Consider the following 19,100-nt stretch of genomic DNA (forward strand, 5'->3'; position numbering starts at 1 on the left):
CCTGACTTTTTAAAGAGCCGGTATCCAAATCACAAAATATTTTAAATGGTCCAAACACACGCGCACAGTCGTGAAGAAGGCGCGACAGTGCCTCTTCCCCCTCAGGAGGTTGAAAAAGTTTGGCACAGGCCCTCAAATCCTCTAAATGTTCTACAGCTGTACCATTGAGAGCATCTTGACTGGCTGCATCACTGCCTGGTATGGCAATAGCACCGCCCACGATCGCATGGCGCTACAGAGGGTGGTGTGGACAACCCAGTACATCCCTGGAGCCGAGCTCCCTGCCACCCAGAACATCTATATCAGGTGGTGTGGAAGGAAGGCACGCAAATTGTTAAGGACTCCAACCACCCACGACATAGACTGTTCTCTCTGCTTCCGCACCACAAGTGGTACTGGTGCATCAAGTCTGACACCAACAGGCTCTTGAACAGCTTCTATCCCCAAGCAATAAGACTGATAAATAGCTAACAAAATAGCTACATAGACTGAGTTAACCTTGTATCTTTATTGACCTTTTAGTTTTGCACTGTCTCTATGCACACTCAAAGGGCCCTACACACTCACACTCACTCCATTATCTGCTCACTCACACATAATATGCACATACATTTATACTGACTCTTCACACACCCACTCACATACAAGCTGCTGCTACTCTGTTTATCTGATTTCCTGGTGTTTTTACAGTCTTTTATGTTCAACAATGAAAATAACAAATAATAAAACATGTTGTTTTTTTGGCTCACAAAACTTGTGGGGCCAAATGAGACCACCCACGGGCCGCCAGTTGGGGAACCCTGCTGTATATAGTATGCTTACTTACTTATTGTGCTCTTGATATGTCTTCTTATTTCTCATGTTTTTTTCTAGTATTACGTTGTTATCGATTATTGCATTGTTGGGTTTTGAGTTTGGAAGAAATGCATTTCACTGTACTTGTGCATGTGACATTAACTTGAAACTTGGTATATTCTGAATCAGGGGAGGATGGAGAACAATCCACACTTTTTTTTGCATTCATTTTTCATACTTTGTTTCTTTATTCGGATTTCAATCTGATTAAAGAAAGGTGTGATTTGTTCTCCATCCTCCCCTGATTCTGATGTGAGAAGTGTGCAGGAGGGCATGAGACAATGGAATGTGTAGTATTGGTGGGGAAAGTTAGTTGTGCGTGTTAACTTTTGGGTTACCCATGGTGCTGGAGATCAGAAGTGTCCAGTGAGAGAAAGGCAGGTTGAGGTTGCCAGGATGAGAGTAGTACAGAAGGTGTCCTATGCTGAGGCAGTGATGAGAGTAGTAGAGGAAGATGGGTACAGGGTGAGGGGTCCTTAGAGTAGGCCGAGGCCAATACAGAGTGAATAATATGTGCTTCAGTAAGGTTGGTTTCTTAGCGTTCATGGCGATGGTTATCAACTATACCGCAGAAATGGAACGTAAGTCACAGAAAATAGATTTGTTGCGGTGGCTGCTGCAGATAAGTACTTGGGATTACAAGATTTTACTGCAGTAGAGTTACAGGGGGTGTTGAATGGTAGTGCCCCGTCCTCTCACGCCATCGGTCTGGTGTAGGATTAGATAGGGTTAAAATAGTGGAATGGGGTTGGCAGGGTATTTTTCTTTTTTTTGTATCACCAAGTATTATGGATTGTACAGTAGGTGGCGGCATGCACCTCTAACGTTTGTTTGGGGACCATCATAATACTATGGAAGAAGAAGAACGGTAATAGCTAGCCCTTACTGGAAATACTTTTGCAGTTGTGTCGAACTGTGTGGTTGTGTCCTGCTCTACTTGCTGCGTTAGCATGTTCCCCAAAATATGCTTTTCCATGCCGTCTGCCGTGGGAACCTCCATCTTTCCTACCGTTACAACGTCATCAAACTACAGTACCGTAGAATTGGGACGCGTTCCAGGTCACTTAGATTTCACGAGGCTGCATCAGTCTTCAGGTTAACCAGGCGAATGCTGTTTTACTAATTTATAGCCAGTACTAGTAGTAGAGCTCCATGGCGTGTAGGTAATTTGGTGTTGTAGTAGTTTGACTGTAAAACTGTTCAAATGTATGCTCCACCACTCGTCTGCAGTCTAGACGATCTGGAACGCGCACATACTTTTTCGACATTACTTCCTACGCCTCTTTCTCAAGCCGATGCTTCTGGGGCTTTCAAGACAACTGGGGAAAAAACGAGGCCAAATCATTAAGTCAGTGATCATCAGGGCAGAAAGTCGGAACTCTAGAAAGATGCTCGAGTTGCCGACTTGTAATTCCGAGTTGGGTGACCGTTCAAAACGATTTTTCCCAGTCGGAGTTCCCACTTGTCTTAAACGTACTGGAGTCGGACGTCGGAGATTTCCGAGTTCCAAGATGTTCTGAACGCGGCATTCCTCAACTGGCATTCGCGGGGGAGAAGCGCCAAACTCGAAATTAAAGAGCCTATTTTTAACAAAAGTTATACGTTTTGGACACATCTTTTGGAGTATGAAACAATCATGACAGAAACACTTTTCAACAAGCGATTGCAAGTGCATGTGAAATGCAAAAATTGCGAAGAAAGGTAACGTTTAGTTCGCTTGCTAGCCTTCTTGCCTGGCTGGATAGTTAGTTTGATATCAAGCGATGTCGACAAATGTTTTACGGCCTAGATAGCTCATACATTTTACATAGTCGTGTTTTGACATTAGTGATTAGTTACATACGACAGACAACCGTCCTAGGTAACGTTAATATAGCTAACATGTTCAGTAACGTGAATTTCTATGGTCGTGAATGACATCTTCGCCACTCCGAGAGTGGCACTTGATGAGAAATGTCTTCATTTTGTTGTATAATACGACAAAAATACATTGAAAGCCTCTTTTTAACTTTACATTACAGGAGAGCAAATATCAGAGTCAGCATTGAGCTTCAGTTGACGACAAATCCAGTCCACAAAAGGGTAAGTGCTCGTAACCTTTTGCATTTTGAAAGATTAGATTCTATTCCTACAGTATTTGCACCCGTATTTTCGCTCCTCTTTCTCGTGTGAATAAGCAATGTTTCAGAAACCAGTACATTGATCTCTAAATACATTGCTTGCTACTGTGGGCATGCATGAGATCCAACTTCAAAATAGACTGATACGCATCAATATAACATTATCATATAGCGGGTCGACTTCCTGTGTACAGATATCAACAACAACAAAAGTCACTCACTTCATGGTACAACACTATGGAGAAGCACAAGCATTACAGCCACATCCTGGTTGTATAACGCTAACCTGCAAACATAATGTAGCAACTTTATTCACCTTCATGATTGACATGAGTTGTCGATGCACTTCCTGTGTTCAAAATGATTCCCTATCACTTCTGCTTTTCCAAAATGTCTCATTTCCTCAAGGTAGTAGTAACTTAGCCACTGTAGCTTACACAACTTTGGGCATTATAGGATCTGCTGGTGAGACTGACTGATGACACCGATTCTTATTTTCTGTACAACCTTGCCATATCAGAGCAGGATTTTCAAAGGTATCTTCTAATTTAAACAAAGTAATTGTGCCCACTACAATGTAACATTTGGTGTGCATACACTAATCCTACGTCTTCTCTGTCATCAGTTTGAAAGTTCAACAGGGCCTGTTGGTAGACTTTGCGTCCTTTCCTCAGAAGTTTATAGACCTGCTTAACCAGTGTATCTCGGATCAAGACGAAGAGTATTCAAGGTGAGGAGATCATTTTCTCTCAGCTCGTTAATTGTCTTCACTGGCCTTGAGATCATGGATATGTGACATGTCTGTGCTTTCCTTTCCCTAGGTTTCTGCTCCAGTTGTTATCTCCATCATCCCGGTATTAGACCACAGCCCCGCCCACCTCAATGTTGTGGAGACCAATGCGTTCAAGCACCTCACGCACCTCTCTCTGAAGCTCCTACATGGCACCGACATCGAGATCAAGAAGTACCTGGCGATTTGTCTGTCCTGTGTAAAGGTCAGTGAATCTCCTGTAACTCCCTCAGGCTAGCTGTCAATAGCAGACTTATGAAGAACCTCTGAGAATCCGTCTGGCCAGACAGACGACAGAATAATACAGTTTGAGTAACTTCTTCCACGTATATTAACTTATCCAGGGCTTGACACTAACTTTTTTTGCCAGTAGGACAGATTTCTTTACTTGTCCAAAAGCTCTACAATTACAACCAAATACTTTTTTTGTCTTTATAAAATCATTCCCTCCAGGGCTAGAAATTAATGGTGTCCCGTCGTCCCTGGGACGATACAAAACAGTCTGTGGGCAGTGCACATACATATAATTTTTTTTAAAGCAATGAAGCTGATGCAACAGATCAGACCGTTTAGCTTAATGTTGATAGTTTTATTTATTTATTTATATTATAAGCTCATCAATGCTCACATGGCTGTAGGCTATGCGCGAATGTTCCAAAATGCAATTAGCTGGAAAACACCATTCTCAAAAGCGCACCGCACACGAGAGTGCTTTCATGTGACCGAGATGAAAATATCAGTTAGAAATTAAGAGGGGAGATCTAAAGATGCATCAACTAGCATGGGTTACTAATATGACTAGGATTGTGTCTTTGGCTGTTGGACGATAAAATAAAATTGATTTGAAAACCAATATAACATAAGAAATGCTGGTTTCAATGGCAAATTAGCCTGTGTTAATAAAATAATTCCCTCAACATTTCTATGGTTGTATTTTGGCTAGGCTACTTTGAAACAAGGTAAGACATGCTTCATAAAATGACACAACTTTCAGGTTTTAAACAATTAAGTTTATGGTTAAATAGTTTCAAAATGCTGACCGCCTCCGCTCAGATTCAAGGTGGGTGATGTGCAGTGCGCAACAGGCACTGTCCTTCACTCTCCGCTCTTGTGACCATTTGATCTGAACGAACCATGCCTCGAGTATGTCACAGAATCAAGCCTTTAGACATTCATGTTAATTATCCTTCATTATATTTGTCAAACATGACTGTCGTTAAGCCTATATTTATGTAATTAAAAGTCTTGTTTATAGTATAGCTACATTTTCTGGCGCCTCCCTCATGTCAGCATCAATTTGGACATGAGGCTGTAGACAATATGCATATCACCTACACTTTGACATGTAGGCTTTTTAATTTATGCACATGAAAAATCGATTTCAATATTATTCCAATGCTGGCGTAATTGTTTGATAGTGATTAAAAATATATATATATTACTTGTCCATTCAGACAACTTAAATCTATATTCTTCTTGTCAGATTTACAAAAACAATATTATTATTTTTGACTTGTCCCTGACATTTAATCATGTTGAACCCTGTTATCCCCCCATTTGATCTGTCAGGAGGAGAACAGGCAGTTGGAACAGAGGCTGAAGAAGACTGAAGATGATCTCTCCAGGAAGCTTGGCGACGCACAACTGGTAAAGCAATATGAAATATGAAAATCCAGGCAGGTTTGGATAACCCCTTGATGTAACATCTTGTTTCTGATCAAAATCACATCTTATGCACGTGTGTCTTACAGACTCTGTCAGAGAAGAGCAGAGAACTGGACAAGCTGCGGTCAGAGTGGACCAGCCAAACAACCTGTCTGTCTACACTCTCAGGACCTCACTGGGGAGCGGGAGAAGGCTCTGGAGGTATCATGTCATATCTCATACTATAAACTGCCTTTTAAGTCTATTCCACATCAGGAGGAATAAGAGCTTACATGTTTTTTCTCTATTTGATATATGATATGCTACATGACCAAAAGTATGTGGATATTGCTCGTCTAACATCTCATTCCAAAATCATGGGCATTCATATGGAGTTGGTCCCCCCCCTTTTGCTGCTATAACAGCCTCCACTCTTCTGGGAAAGCTTTCCACTAGATGTTGGAACATTGCTGCAGGGACTTGCTTCCATTCAGCCACAAGCATTAGTGAGGTCGGGCACTGATGTTGGGCGATTAGGCCTGGCTCGCAATTCATCCCAAAGGTGTTCGATGGGGTTGAGGTCAGGGCTCTGTGCAGGCCAGTCAAGTTCTTCCACACCGATCTCAACAAACCATTTTTGTATGGACCTCGCTTTGTGCACCGGGGGCATTGTCATGCTGAAACAGGAAAGGACCTTCCCCAAACTGTTGCCACAAAGTTGGAAGCACAGAATCGTCTAGAATGTAATTGTATGCTGTAGCGTTAAGATTTCCCTTCACTGGAACTAAGGGGCCTAGCCCGAACCATTATTTCTCTTCCACCAAAGTTTACAGTTGGCACTATGCATTGGGGCAGGTAGCGTTCTCCTGGCATCCGCCAAACCCAGATTAGTTCGTCAACTGCTAGCTGGTGAAGCGTAATTCATCACTCCATAGAACGCGTTTCCACTGCTCCAGAGTCCAATGGCGGCGAGCTTTACACCACTCCAGCTGACGCTTGGCATTGCACATGGTGATCTTAGGCTTGTGTGCGGCTGCTCTGCCATGGAAACCCATTTCATGAAGCTACCGACGAACCGTTCTTGTGCTGACGTTGCTTCCAGAGGCAGTTTGGAACTCGGTAGTGAGTGTTGCAATCGAGTACAAGTTTTATGTGCTTCAGCACTCGGCGGTCCCGTTCTGTGAGCTTGTGTGGCCTACCACTTTGCAGCTGAGCCGTTGTTGCTCTTAGACGTTTCCACTTCACAATAACAGCACTTACAGTTGACCGGGCAGCTCTAGCAGGGCAGAAATTTGACGAACTGACTTGTTGGAAAGGTGGCATCCTATGACAGCGCCACATTGAAAGTCACGGAGCTCTTCAGTAAGGCCATTTTACTGCCAATGTTTGTCTATAGAGATTGCATGGTTGTGTGCTTGATTTTATACACCTGTCAGCAACGGGTGTGGCTGAAATAGCCAAATCCACTAATTTGAAGGGGTGTCCACATACTTTTGTGTGTGTAAATATAGTGTCTCTCTAAAATAAGTGATTTATCTCTTTGATATGCTCTCATCGCCCTGTGCAGACGCAAACCAAGTTGCAGCAGCAGAATGAGCAGCTGCGCCGGGAGCTGGAGGGAGCCCACATGAAGAGCACCCAGCAGCTGCAGAGCAGGCTGGCTGAGCTGGAGGCCTCCAACATGGACCTGACTGAGAAGAGATACAAGACTGAGTCCACCATCCGTGACCTCAAAGCCAAACTTGTGGGCCTGGAAGAGGTGAGAGATGAGCTAGAGTATGGGGAAAATGTCACAAAATCGGCCATTTTTGTGAAGACTGTATTAACTTCATTTAAGTCTGAAACACTCATAGGATAAATATCATTACAAAAAAAAAGAAAAATGTTACATCCATATTCAATTCCTGATTTGATTGAGAAATTGGAATGTTGCCCTCCAATTTTGTCGAGAACCTGCTGACAAGTGTTTGTGTGAGAACAGGGGTTCCAGCGAGTGAAGCAGCAGGCCCTGTCTCTTCTGAGGGAGAACGGTGCACTGGACACGGAATGCAACGACAGGGAGCGTCAGGTGAACCAGCTGCAGACGCGTGTGGCCGTCCTGGAGCAGGAGATCAAAGACAAGGACCAGCTCGTGCTCCGCACCAAGGAAGTGCTGGAAGCCACTCAGCAACAGAAGGTATGCAGTGAGTCCTGCAGGCAAATGGAGAACATTTCCCCCCTCAATACTGTCCAAAACCAGGATTTTGTTAAAACTAATATTGATGAATCATAAGTGAGAAACTGTGTTTGTGTAGAAGGGAACGCTGAAAGCAAACAACTCCAAATAGGAAAACTGGAAGCCACAGTAAAATCCCTGTCTGAGGAACTCCTAAAGGTTGGTTACTTGAATTTCCAATCATGGCTTTTTATTATGCATGTCAAGTAATGGTCTGAAAATACATGGTCACAGTCTCAACCCAGTCAAGTTCAAATCCACTAAGTCCTTGTCCACTCATGCACTTATTCGAGACCAAATATTTAAACCAATTTTGTCTTGGTGCTGATCACATCCCCTTTGAGAAGGAACATGTATTTTGAGAGTGGGGATAAAGTACTGTCTTGACACAACCTTGTGTTGTCTTCCCAGGCCAATGGCATCATCAAGAAGTTACAGGGAGATCTGAGGGGCCTGGTGGGGAATATCAAGGTGAAGGACGGTGTCTCAGGAGAAGGTGCTCCAGGAGACCCAGGAGAGGCTGCACAAGGGACAGAGAGACCTGCAAGACACTCCGCAGCAGCTCAAGCATAGAGACGAGGAGGTGTATGTGTCTGTCCTTTACGGTGGGATTCCTCTGCCTTAAATGCTAATCGGAGGACTTGAAAAATGGGCAGAAATAGCTGCTGAAAGACCCAATGCATATGTGTGTTTGCATTTACGTGTGCAAGCGAAGTTTTAAAGAGTCGTGGGCATTGACCTATTTATTTGCATCAAGTTGGGATTGATCTGTTTTGTTGTAACTTTCCATCCTCTGTAGGTGTCAAAATTTAAGGAGCAGTTGGAGGCGACGGTTAAGAAACTAGACGAAAGCAGGGAGGTGCTGAAAACAAACGAGAATGGTATGGAAGGTCTTTTTAAAGCAAATGTACATGATTTTGCACTTTGGCTGTTGTCTTTACCAAGACGGTTTTTATACATTTTAATGCCTGTTTTGTTGTCGTGTTTATCATAGAAATTTGCCTTTTTTATAATGTCAAAACATGGCTTCATTTTATCCCCCAGTTATAATTTGTCTGAACAAACAGCTGAACGAGAACCAGCTATCCAGTAAGCCAGAGACTCTTGGAACGTTGACGACTCCTCCAGCTCTCTCAGCCTCAGCTGGACAGAGGACAGGCGGTGCCTCTCACAACATGTTAAGCACTAAGCATGTCATGGTACATGGTAAAATATCGGCTTGATACCATTTGGTCGCAGTCTCTAGCCTTGCTATAATCAAGAGAAGTGTGTTTGTTTTTAATTGCAGTTGTTTCCAGGTTAATCCAACTTTAGATCAGTGTTTATAACTTTAAACTTTGACTAATGATTTTTTTTTTTTTTTTTATGAACACTTATCTCAAAGGGACAATCTGCAGTTTAAACAACAACAAAGCAGTCACACTGCCACAGATTTGGTTAACAGCTGAGGGATAGAGCTGGTGAAATGTAACCAATCTCAAATATAGACTGAGCTATGGATAAAAATGATAGTTTTAACCATGTTTCGAGGCTAACAGTGTGTTTACAATTACAAAGAATGGAGTAAAACAAGCTTATATTTTGGGTTACGACAGTTGAACTAAACTCATGAGGCATTTATAAGTTACATTCTTCAAGAATCAATGGGTATATCGTTAATTTAAATGTCCAAAAATGGATATACTGTACCAATCGCAGATTGCCCCTTTTAAAGATAAACACAGCAATATGATAAAATGCATAGCGGTGACGACTTCCTTCTTACAGACATCCCGCTGTTAAAGATGAAGTCATATTGCTGAGTAGGCTTGGACTGTATATCATGTATACCGGGGTATTTGGAAAAAGCCACGGGATGGATTTTCATACTGTCAATGCCGTCAACTATTTATTTGACGTTTTTTAAATAAACGTTTATATTTGAGCTACTTTTTAAGTTAATACCTGCAGTCAACTTGTGCAATAGGTTAAGGAGATATAGCAGATTGCGTTCTTTATTTCACCTGTCACATTATTTTACATTATGAAGCTTACTGTAGTTCCCCGGGAACAGTCACGTGTTTGTTTGTAAATGGAACAACGGGAGAAAGTGGGAGCCGGTGATTCTCATAGCGTTCTGTATCTATCGGCGAGTCTCTGTTGTGCGGCTCACATGAAGTGATGAAGTTACACTTGTATGCAATTCACTACTAAATGTTTGCCATCAGATATCATATAAAGGCATTCTGCCAGAAGTCAAGTTTTAATGTCACATGCACAAGTAAAGTGAAATGCCTTTCTTGCTTGCTCTAAACCCAACAATGCAGTAATTAATAACAATGTAATACAAAAAATAACATAAGGTAGTACAAAAATAAGAACACGATAAAGTAAGTAAGCATACTATATACAGGGTCAGTCAGTTCAGGACTCTGGAGCAGTGGAAACGCGTTCTCTGGAGTGATGAATCACGCTTCACCAGCTGGCAGTTCGACGGACAAATCTGGGTTTGGCGGATGCCAGGAGAACGCTACCTGCCCCAACGCATGGTGCCAACTGTAAAGTTTGGTGGAGGAGGAGTAATGGTCTGGGACTGTATTTCATGAGTCAGGCTAGGCCCCTTTAGTTCCAGTGAAGGGAAATCTTAACGCTACAGCATACAATGACATTGTAGACGATTCTGTGCTTCCAACTTTGTGGCAACAGTTTGGGGAAGGGCCTTTCCTGTTTCAGCATGACATTGCCCTGGTGCACAAAGCAAGGTCCATACAGAAATGGTTTGTCGAGATCGGTGTGGAAGAACTTGACTGGCCTGCAAAGAGCCCTGACCTCAACCCCATCAATCAGGTTTGGGATGAATTGGAACACGGACTGCGAGCCCAGACTAATTGCCCTACCTGACTAATGCTCTTGTGGCTAAATGGAAGCAAGTCCCCGCAGCAATGTTCCAACATCTAGTGCAAAGCCTTCCCAGAAGAGTGGAGGCCATTATAGCAGCAAAGGGAGGACCAACTCCACATTAATGCCCATGATTTTGGAATGAGATGTTCGACGGGCAGGTGTCCACATACTTTTGGTCATGTAGTGTATGTATAGGGGTAAGGTGACTAGTTATCAGGATATATGATAAACAGAGTAGCAGCAGCTTATATGATGATTGTATGCGAGTGGGTTTGTGTGTAAAGTCAGTATAAATGTATGTGCATATTATGTTTGTGTGTCTGTGCGCAAATGATGGAGTGAATGTTTGTGTGTGTTGGAGTGCCAGTATGTAGGGCAATGTGAGTGCATAGAGAGAGTGCAAAATAAAAATAGTCTGTGTAGCCATTTTGTTAGCTATTTAGCAGTCTTATGGCTTGGGGATAATAATAATAATAATATAATATGCCATTTAGCAGACCCTTTTATCCAAAGCGACTTACAGTCATGCGTGCATACATTATTATTTATTTTGTGTATGGGTGGTCCCGGGGATCGAATCCACTACCTTGGCGTTACAAGCGCCGTGCTCTACCAGCTGAGCTACAGAGGACCACTGTTCAGAAACCTGTTGAAGCGGGATAGAAGCTGTTCAGGAACCTGTTGGTGTCTGACTTGATGCACCCGATACGGCTTGCCATGCTGAAGCCGAGAGAGCAGTCTATGGCTTGGGTGGTTGGAGTCTTTAACGATTTTTTTGTGCCTTCCTTTCACACCGCCTGATATAGTGGTCCTGGATGGCAGGGAGCTCGGCCCCAGTGATGTACTGGGCTCTCCGCACCACCCTCTGTAGCGCCATGCGATCGAGAGCGATACTATTGCCATACCAAGCAGTGGTGCAGCCAGTCAAGATGCTCTCAGTGGTATAGCTGTAGAACTGGGGTTGAAAGCTGAGCTGTAGTCAATGAACAGTATTCTCACATAGGTGTTCCTCTTATCTAGGTGGGTGAGGGCAGTGTGGAGTGCAACTGAGATTGCGTCATCTATGGATCCGTTGGTGCGGTATGCAGATTGGAGTGGGTCTAGGGTGTCTGGGATGAGGGAGTTGATGTGTGCCATAACCAGCCTCTCAAAGCACTTCATAATTACTGTTGTGTGCTTGACTTTTCAGCTCGACAGCCAAGCGTTTCCCCCCCTCAGCTGGACAGGGCTATCCCATCACGTCCATGCTAAATTCCAAACTTTCCTGCCTCCCTCTGTACAGCCGCTCCGTCTGCTCACTACACAACCAGGGACCTGGACTCAAGGCAGGCGCTCATCTTTCCTCTGTTACTCTGAAATTCAAATTAAACTTTTGTTTATATTTAGAAATGTATTGAAATCGGTGCGGTTTTGCGAAGACACAGGACTTTACTTTGGGCCACAACATGAATAGCAATTTGGATAATTTCCCTAACCTCTAATAATTAGCAACTAACTTCCTTACATTGACTGTAATTTAATCCTGGAAGAACCAATATAAATCTAAGAGGTGTGGTATGAGGGAGCAAGCTAGAACTCAGAATCATATGTTGAGGTCCCTAACTCTCGGCCAGTGTTGCAACTGTATTGTTTGAATTCTGACTTTGTGTTGACCTGGGGCTGAATTGCAGGTCCAGTTTAACCCCATGAGTGCCAAGCCCAGCGTGTCTCCTGTGGACAGTAGCCCCACTGCACAGCATCCCCCTCAGCCCTCCAACAAAGAGAAGTGAGTCCAGCTTTCTGTCTGGGGCTTCCATGTGTGGTTCTAGTTGAGTTTATATGCTATCAGAATTAACTTAGAAGTGTTCAGGAACATCTTCTCTGCTCACTTTTACATACAAATATCTAATTGGATGGTGCATCACCATCAGCAAGATCTCTGTGGCTTTAATTCAGACCCATGTTGCCTTTGGTCCGCACCTACTGCCTTATTTTCTACCTTCACAACAGTTCTGTTCTTCCTTCTCTTTTTTGAACCTGTAGCGGGGTGCCTGCTGGATTGGAGTCCAAGTACTTTGAGAAGCGAGACGACAGCATTCCCCTCCATGGTCTGTTGTCTGGCATGCACCTCAACAGAGGTAAGACCACATCAGTGTTAGTTTAGTCAACAGAAATATTCGTCAAATGCCTATTTTTCAGTGGCAATTGACGAGACTATAACTGACTAAATAGACTCAGAAAAATGACAGCTATACGAAAATTAATTTTCATTGAAGTTGACTAAGATGAGACAAAATTATCTCTGTGACTAAATATATCGGACTAATTAGACTGGACAAGAGTTTTTGGAGAGATTGAGAGCTTTTCGGTGATAAGCACAATTACTATTAGCAGCACAGTTCTGTTCAGCAATGGGAAGGAAGCGTCACACCTGGCAAACACAGCTTACATCAGCTGGTCAGCTGCGGAGGAGCAAGCGATGAGTGTGGACAGATAGGCTCCGCTCCGCCTCTGATTAGACACATCGCACAGACGACTCTTTTGCTTCACCTCAGCTAACCAGCCTTTTAGTAGCTACCCTTTTCCTGGTTAAGAAACACAAACTGCCTTTAGAAATTAAAAACAGCATTGAGTTTAATACTAAAACAATAGTCTAGCTATGTTTTTCTCTCCCTTGAGTAGGCTGTAGAAAAGTAGGCTGTTTGAATTTGTAGTCTCGCTCAACCCTCCCACTTTTCCCACTGCATTTCATATACAGGTTCTGTAGCCAAGTTTCCCTCTTTTCAAAAGATATGACCCATCATACCGGCGCTACATTTTTTCTTTCTATCGTGCATTGGCGGGCCGCATTCTACATTCATAAAGCATATTTAACTCCTGAGTGGCGCAGTGGTCTAAGGCACTGCATCGCAGTGCTAACTGTGCCACTAGAGATCCTGGTTCGAATCCAGGCTCTGTCGCAGCCGGCCGCGACCGGGAGACTCATGGGCGGCGCACAATTGGCCCAGCGTCGTCCAGGGTAGGGGAGGGAATGGCCGGCAGGGATGTAGCTCAGTTGATAGAGCATGGCGTTTGCAACACCAGGGTTGTGGGTTCGATTCCCACGGGGGGCCAGTATAAAAAAAAAAGATGTATTCACTAACTGTAAGTCGCTCTGGATAAGAGCGTCTGCTAAATGACTAAAATGTAAATGCATATCTCGGGCCGTTCTAAAACTAGGCTACTTGCGGACCGGACCGTTTACCATTTGTTTAGGCTACACCTTGTTCAGTCATGTTACCTCATTAGCTAGCTATAGCTAACAACCTCGGTGTGCGTTCAGGAGGATATGATATAGGATATGATATCAAATAGTCTATGTAGAACAAACATGCCTCTCTTGACATGTTGAATAAGGAATAATGTTGGCTCTATTCATGGGTTTTCTATCTGCAACGTTTGAGAGTTTTTCAACTGAACGTGGCCCTGGTAACATTACCAGTAGCCTATATGCAAACATTTGGTGGCACAGAAAGAATGGAAAAGGGATAGCAAACTATTTATGACTACATTTCCTCTTGCCACTATACTATATCTGACTGGGAAAATAAATACATTTCATAATGTGGACCCAGTGACTCAGACTTGAGCACTTGGACCAGGACTAGAGCATTGGAACTCCACAGGGACTTGTGACTCGACCATTGATGACTCTGACTTGGACTTGAGCAAAGGGGACTCGATTCGCTCTAGGTTTCATGACTCGACTACATCACTGGGCCAAACAGTCATTAGCTCCTGTTCTACTTTTGGACATCAATGTGGCTGCGGCGTCTGGAACGTTAATAACAATGACGTAACTGAGGTCTGCAACCCATACTACTTTGCCAATAGGCTACTTGGCGGCACCATCTTGTGATTGTGGTACTCTCTCTCCATTCAATGGACTTTATTGACATGGGAAACATGTTTACATTGCCAAAGTAAGTGAAATGGATAATAAACACAAGTGAAACAATCCGAAATGAACAGTAAACATTACTCACAAAAGTTTCAAAATAATAAACATTTCAAATGTACAGTGCATTCGGAACGTATTCAGACCCCTTGACTTTTTCCACATTTTGTTACGTTACAGCCTTTATTCTAAAATTTATTAAATAGTTTTTTCCCCTACACACAATACCCCATAATGACAAAGCGTAAACGGGTTTTAATAAATACCTTTTATTTACATAAGTATTCAGACCCTTTGCTATAAGACTTTCGAAATTGAGCTCCGGTGCATCCTGTTTCCATTGATCATCCTTGAGATGTTTCTACAACTTGACTGGAGTCCACCTGTAGTAAATTTAATTGATTGGACATTATTTGGAAAGGCACACACCTGTCGATAAGGTCCCAGAGTTGACAGTGCATGTCAGAGCAAAAACCAAGCCTTGAGGTCAAAAATAATTGTCCATAGAGCTCCGAGACAGGATTGTGTTAAGGCACAGATCTGGGGAAGGGTACCAAAACATGTCTGTAGCATTGAAGGTCCCCTAGAACACAGTGGCCTCCATCATTCTTAAATGGAAGAAGTTTGGAACCACCAAGACTCTTCCTAGAGCTGGCCGCCCAGCCAAACTGAGCAATCGGTGGAGAAGGGCCTTGGTCAGGGAGGTGACCAAGAACCCAATGATCACTGTGAAAGAGCTCCAGAGTTCCTCTGTGATGGGAGAACCTTCCAGAAGGACTACCATCTCTACAGCACTCCATCAATCAGGCCTTTATGATAGAGTGGCCAGACTGAAGCCAGTCCTCAGTAAAAGGCACATGACAGCCCGCTTGGAGTTTGCCAAAAAGCACCTAAAGGACTCTGACCATGAGAAACAAGATTCTCTGGTCTGATGAAACCAAGATTGAACTCTTTGGCCTGAATGCCAAGCGTCATGTCTGGAGGAAATCTGGCACCATCCCTATGGTGAAGCATGGTGGTGGCAGCATCATGCTGTGGGGATGTTTTTCAACGGCAGGGACTGGGAGACTAGTCAGGATCGAGAGAAAGATGAACGGAGCAAGGTACAGTGAGAACCTTGAAGTCCTGAGCACTCTGGAGCAGGTTCTCAGACTGGGGCCAATGTTCACCTTCCAACAGGACAACGACCCTAAGCACACAGTCAAGACAACGCAGGAGTGGCATTGGGACAAGTCTCTGAATGTCCATGAGTGGCCCGGACTTGAACCCGATCGAACATCTCTGGAGAGAGCTGAAAATAGCTGTGCAGCGACGCTCCCCATCCAACCTAACAGAGCTTGAGAGGATCTGCAGAGAAGAATGGGAGAAACTCCCTAAATACAGGTGTGCCAAGCTTGTAGCGTTATACCCAAGAAGAATCAAGGCTGTAATCGCTGCCAAAGGTACTTCAACAAAGTACTGAGTAAAGGGTCTGAATACTTATGTAAATGTGATATTTCAGTTTTTCATTTTTAATAACATTTCTAAAAACCCTGTTTTTCCTTTGTCATTATGGGAAAGGGAAAGGGTATTGTGTGTAGCTGGATGAGGGGTAAAAAAAACAATTTATTATATTTTAGAATAAGGCTTTAACGTAACAAAATGTGAAAAAAGTCAAGGGGTCTGAATACTTTCCGAATGCACTGTAATATATCTACTTAGTGTGGTAACAATGTGCAAATAGTTTAAGTACAAAAGGGAAAATCTATTAACATAAATATGGGTTGTATTCACAACGGTGTTTGTGCTTCACTGGTTGCCCTAGTGGCGAGCGGTCACAAATCTTGCTGCTGTGATGGTACACTGGTATTTCACCTAATAGATATGGGAGTTTACCAAAATTGGAGTTGTTTGTGAATTCTTTGTGGGTCTGTATAATCTGAGGGAAATATGTATTTTAATATGGTCATACATTTGGCAGGTTAGGAAGTGTTAACATCTCTCTCTCTCTCCCTCTCTCTCCTCTCTCTTCTCTCTCTCATCTCTCTCTCTTCTCTCCTCTCACTCTCTCTCTATCTCTCTCTTTCTCTCTCTCTCTCTTCTCTCCTCTCACTCTCTCTCTATCTCTCTCTTTCTCTCTCTCTCATTCATATATATGGTGCCATTTGGGACATAGTCTATTTATTTTTTCTCAAGATGTTTTGCACATTGACCTCCTCTTATAGAAACCTATACATTGCCTATACATACTCCTGAGTGGCGCAGTGGTCTAAGGCACTGCATCGCAGTGCTAACTGTGCCACTAGAGATCCTGGTTCGAATCCAGGCTCTGTCGCAGCCGGGCGGCGCACAATCATGGGCGGCGCACAATTGGCCCAGCGTCGTCCAGGGTAGGGGAGGGAATGGCCGGCAGGGATGTAACTCAGTTGATAGAGCATTGTGGGTTTGATTCCCACGGGGGGCCAGTATAAAAATATATATATGTATTCACTAAACTGTAAGTCGCTCTGGATAAGAGCGTCTGCTAAATGACTAAAATGTAAATGTAAGTGTGGCTCAGTTTCCACCTCATTTCCTTAGGTCTGCTGACGGCAGCCTCTCTCAATAGCAAGGCTAGATCTCTCTCTGCACTTGGCTGTTTTGTATGTAATGTGCAATATCTATGAATTAGGAATTTACCTGGCCAGATAATTCTTATATAATATTAATCTTATGTTTGTCATATTTCTGCTGTTGGGAAGAGGAATAGGATGTTATGCAGACAAATATATTGGTAGGACAACGCTATGCATGTTTGTGCACATGGAAGTCAGTGATTTATGTTTACTATAGGTTAATGAGGCAACACAAATGTGATGTGGCAAATGAAAGGGCATTTAGTTGACTAAAATGGCCCACACTTTTCTTCATTTTGACAATCATTTATTCAAATGACAAATGTGACTAAGACGTAATTATATATCAAAATAACTGACTAGACTAAATCTAAAAAGAGTACCAAAATTAACACTGGACCATATCCATACCTGCTTTGTGGACACTGGGGGTTATTTGTTTTTGTGATTAATGCCAGCAGGAAGTTTACATTTACTTAACATGCCTGTTTAAGTTTTTTATTTTTTATTGCTTTTGTCGATTTTAAAATCATGCACAGTCTTGTACATTGTCAGTGACCATGTTGAACAAAAATTCTGATTTTATGTCCGACATACAACTTAATTTTTTTCTTTTCCTTTTGTCTCTAGATGTTCCAAGGCCACCACAAGCCAAGCCTGGCCTGCACTCCCTATCATAGGCTTACTTCCCTGTCTGAAAAGGAATGGAGCCAAGAACTACTGTAATGTCCACTCCACTGAATACAACTGTCTGAGGTTGAACTGTAGAAATCTCTAAGACCAATAACATATTTTAATGTTTTAATCTGTGATGTTTTTCCAAGTATTTATTAATAGGGATCGTAATTAAGCCACTTGATTGGTTTGCTAAAAATGTAGTCCTGGTCGAATGACACTTGAGCCAGTGTGAAAAACATTCTTCCGAGTGTTTCCCAAGAAAAGCTTCCACTTGTTTACATTGTGCAACAATTTGATAAATTACCTTTTCAATGGTTAACATGTGCTAATCACCAGCTCATAGATGAACAGAGTTTACACCTTTATGGTAATTTGTCAGGATTTGATTGCTACTGAAGTGTTTTGCTGTGTAAAAACTGTACATACAGTGGGGAGAACAAGTATTTGATACACTGCCGATTTTGCAGGTTTTCCTACTTACAAAGCATGTAGAGGTCTGTAATTTTTATCATAGGTACACTTCAACTGTGAGAGACGGAATCTAAAACAAAAATCCAGAAAATCACATTGTATGATTTTTAAGTAATTAATTTGCATTTCATTGCATGACATAAGTATTTGATCACCTACCAACCAGTAGGAATTCCGGTTCTCACAGACCTGTTAGTTTTTCTTTGAGAAGCCCTCCTGTTCTCCACTCATTACCTGTATTAACTGCACCTGTTTGAACTCGTTACCTATATAAAAGACACCTGTCCACACACTCAATCAAACAGACTCCAACCTCTCCACAATGGCCAAGACCAGAGAGCTGTGTAAGGACATCAGGGATAAAATTGTAGACCTGCACAAGGCTGGGATGGGCTACAGGACAATAGGCAAGCAGCTTGGTGAGAAGGCAACAACTGTTGGCACAATTATTAGAAAATGGAAGAAGTTCAAGATGACGGTCAATCACCCTCTGTCTGGGGCTCCATGCAAGATCTCACCTCGTGGGGCATCAATGATCATGAGAAAGGTGAGGAATCAGCCCAGAACTACATGGCAGGACCTGGTCAATGACCTGAAGAGAGCTGGGACCACAGTCTCAAAGAAAACCATTAGTAACACACTACGCCGTCATGGATTAAAATCCTGCAGTGCATGCAAGGTCCCCCTGCTCAAGCCAGTTTATGTCCAGGCCCGTCTGAAGTTTGCCAATGACCATCTGGATGATCCAGAGGAGGAATGGGAGAAGGTCATGTGGTCCGATGAGACAAAAATATAGGTTTTTGGTCTAAACTCAACTCGCCGTGTTTGGAGGAAGAAGAAGGATGAGTACAACCCCAAGAACACCATCCCAACTGTGAAGCATGGTTGTGGAAACATCATTCTTTGGGGATGCTTTTCTGTAAAGGGGACAGGACGA

General features: G+C 43.0%; 1 pseudogene across 1 annotated transcript; it reads left to right on the forward strand.

Moving 5' to 3' along the window:
• Positions 1 to 2,491: 2,491 nt before the first annotated feature.
• Positions 2,492 to 17,712, forward strand: LOC311131007 (spindle assembly abnormal protein 6 homolog; annotated as a pseudogene). The gene is made up of 17 exons: positions 2,492 to 2,556; positions 2,877 to 2,937; positions 3,432 to 3,511; positions 3,601 to 3,705; positions 3,797 to 3,970; positions 5,335 to 5,412; positions 5,517 to 5,631; positions 6,977 to 7,168; positions 7,391 to 7,592; positions 7,704 to 7,783; positions 8,036 to 8,207; positions 8,424 to 8,505; positions 8,669 to 8,830; positions 11,702 to 11,829; positions 12,175 to 12,269; positions 12,527 to 12,621; positions 17,645 to 17,712. The product of its transcript is annotated as a spindle assembly abnormal protein 6 homolog (transcript).
• The last annotated feature ends 1,388 nt before the right edge of the window (positions 17,713 to 19,100 follow it).

This window comes from Coregonus lavaretus (genome assembly GCF_964263955.1).
Source record: "Coregonus lavaretus genome assembly, chromosome: 6".
NCBI classification, from domain to species: Eukaryota; Metazoa; Chordata; class Actinopteri; order Salmoniformes; family Salmonidae; genus Coregonus; species Coregonus lavaretus.